Raw genomic sequence first — 3528 nt, 5'->3', positions numbered from 1 at the left:
ATGAGAAAATCTTGCATCCAACAAAACAGTTTGCCTCGAATTCCTCCTTGATGGTACAGTTTCCATAAAGGTCTTTGGTGTGGTACTGTGTCAAATGCTTTCTTGAAATCTAAATAGATACTGACCACCCATCCTTCTCTTTCCTGTATTGTGTCTGTTACTCTGTCATAGTAGCTCAACAGATTAGTAACACATGATTTTCCTTTTCTGAAACCAAACTGTCTTTCTGTTATCATACTGTGTTCTTCTAGATGATTTACTCATGCTTTTCTTATAAGCTTTTCTAATACCTTGCTTACAACACTGGTCAGTGATACTGGTCGGTAGTTGAGTGGATTTTGTCTATTCCCTTTCTTGAATAAGGGGACAATATTTGCTTTCTTCCAAATATCAGGTAGTTTACCTTGACTCAAGGATTTCTTGAAAATTAAAAATAATGGTCAAAGGCTTTTCGTCTCATTAACTCTCCTCCTCTTACTGACTCCCTTCAACCTCTGTCTCTTCGCCGCACTGTTGCATCTTTATCTCTTTTCTATCGCTACTTTAATGGTCACTGCTCCTCTGAACTGTCTGCATGCATTCCTCCACCTCTACGACGGGTGCGTAGCACCCGTCTAGCAGCAAACTCTCATCCCTTTTCTGTCCAACTCTCTAATGCAAGAGTTAACCGTTACTCCCAGTCCTTCATTTATGCAACAGGTCAACTCTGGAACTGTCTCCCTCTGTCTGTATTTCCTGCTGCCTATGATCTCTGGTCTTTCAAACGCAGTTGTCCAGGCATCTCGAAATGAACGGATCTTGAATTTGGCTCTGTCTTGTATTTTGTTTTTCTCTTGGAGGGAACTGTTATTTCTGGCTCATGGCCTTTGGTTCCTTCTTCCTCGCATAAAAAAAAAAAAAAATAACTCCTTTGCACATTCTCGCAGCACCCAACATGAAATTTCATCAGGACCATTTGCTTTTCCTCTGTCTAATTTACTTAACTCCTCCTGTATTACTTTTTCTGATATTTATATATCTGGTAGTATGTGTGGGCATGCATGTTCCACATAGTCCTTCCCAATTTTTGTTCTTCTGTAAAAACTGATTGGAAATTCTTATTTAGTGCTTCACAAATATCTTTCTCTTGTATCTAGGTGATTCCCTCGTCTGTAATGGATTGTATTATATCTTTTACTTTGGTTTTGCTTCTGATGTAGCTGTAAAATAGCTTTGGTTGATCACTACTTTTATTTATGATATCCTCCTCAAACTGTTTTTGGGCTTCCCTCCTTATTCTTGTATAATCGTTTCTTGCCTGTTTGTAATTATTATATGCCCTTTCACTATTGTGTCTTCTGTATCTATTCCACAACAAATCTCTTCTTTCTTTGATTTTTTACATTCTGTATTGAACCATGTCTGTATTTTCTTATCTGCTTCTTTGTGCTGTGGGATATACTTCTGGACTCCTATTTCATAAAATTCACAGATATATATATATTTTTTTATAGAGCATTTAAATCTTGTCCACTAAGCTCATTTTCCCTATCAACTTCTAAGAAATACTTCTTTAGGTCATGATAATTTCCCTTTTTATAGTTTAGGCTCTTTTTGTAACTTTCATCGCTGTTAACTATGTGATATGCTATCCTGAAGCTGCAATTTAGTACTGCATGGTCGCTTTTGCCGAGTGGAGGGTGATATATTAAACTGTCAATATCATTTTCTTGCCTAGTAAACATGAGATCTAGCACTGAAGGTACATCGAGCCCTCTTTTTCTGGTGGTTTCCCTCACATGTTGCGTTAGGAAAAACTCTTGCACGAGATCCAGGAGCTTTTGGTCCCAACAGCTTTCTTGGCTTATTATATCTAGAGTATTCCAATTTATATTTGTATTAAAATCTCCAGTTAGTATAATTCTTTCCGATTTCTCTTCCATTTTATGTAGTAATGCTCTTAAATTCTGAACTGTACTCTCTGCCAAGTCCTCATATTCGTCTCTTTCCCATGTGTTTGATCTGGGTGGCATGTACAAATTGGCTACAATTACTTCCCTTCAGATGTGTTGATGTCTACTGCAATCAGTTCTACTTCTGAGGGTATGTCTAGTTTTATTTCATTGACTTTTAGATTTTTCTTAGTTAATATTATAATTCCTCCTCCTTTTTTTAAGTTTCTATCTCTTCTCCATGTATTATATTCCTCTAAGTTTAGTATATATGTCATTTGATATCCTTGGTGTTAATTTTGTTTCAGTTAGGCATATTATTTGTGGTTCATTTTCTCTGACATAATCATTCATCTCTAATAATTTAGATACCATTCCATCCACATTTGAGTACATAAACTTAATCATCTTGTTTATATACTTGTCATGACATTGTTCTACTACCTTCCTCCATTTTATTCCCTCCTGTTTATGTACCACTTTCCTACCTGCAATCCTATTACTTTGTAAAAAAATGTGTATTTCTCTTCTCCTGATCTTCCCTCATTTTTTTGTTTTTGCTTCCTCCCTCTTTTCTTTCAGTAATTCCAGTTCCTCTTGTGTTAGGCATCTTTTTATCCATACATTTTTGAACTCCTCTTTTTCCATAAGATTGTTTGCATTTTTTAGTATCTCCTCCACGGCGTTTACACTCTGGAAAGTTACCTTTAGAGGTCTTGACTTGCTTGTCTCGTATTTCCCTAACCTTTTGTGTTCTTCTATGTCTCTGATACTTCTTTCAATAGACTCATTACATTTGCCATCTCCTTTTTGTCTCTTGAGATCTTGTTTTTTACTTCTTCCTCTTCTATACCAGTGATTACTATAGATTTGTTGGTATCTACAGAATCTCTGACTAACTTTGGATTATTTTAGATTATTCTTTTCACTTCCTTTTTAATGCTTTTTTCTTCCACCCTTGTTTCTAAGTCTTTCTTTACTTTCACCATTTCAGCATACGTGGTTTCCACATCATTATTGTAGCTTTGCACAGCTACATTCACCTGTGTTATCTTCTCCTCAATATCACTGCTCTGGTCTATCCGACTGCTTACTTGTATAATTGTCTCTGTATCATTTTTGAACTCTTCCATAATATTCTTGTGGTTGACTACTGTAATTGCCATTTCAATCATTTTCCTCCTAAGTGTACTCAATTCCACTCTTAGTTCACATATGGTTGTGTCTTTCTTGTTGACCTCCCTTCCTAGTTTTTTCTATTTCTTCCTTTTGCAAGTGCATCTGCTTCTTTTATTTCATCAATCTTATTCTGGAAGGCCATCTCCAGTCTGTGTACACGCTCTACCAGTTTATTGTGAGTCTCCATTTCAACCAGTTCTTGGTAGAAATCATCATCCTGCCTTCTACCTTTATCCCTTTTCTTTTCCATATTTGCTTTACTAAAGTATGTGGCCATTTTGCGATACTAAAAGCACAGAGTACTTACATTCCCTGGGGCAGTTGTAGTCTAAACAAACAATCAGCTGATTGAGCGCATTCTTTTGCTACTCGGTTCTCTTTTCTGTTTGAACAAGTCTTGTTTAAAGTTCTTCATATT

The sequence above is a fragment of the Coenobita brevimanus genome, chromosome 45, assembly GCF_032717465.1.
Source record: "Coenobita brevimanus isolate Jiangsu-jjx chromosome 45, ASM3271746v2, whole genome shotgun sequence".
NCBI classification, from domain to species: domain Eukaryota; kingdom Metazoa; phylum Arthropoda; class Malacostraca; order Decapoda; family Coenobitidae; genus Coenobita; species Coenobita brevimanus.
Note: the sequence above shows the minus strand (reverse complement) of the source record.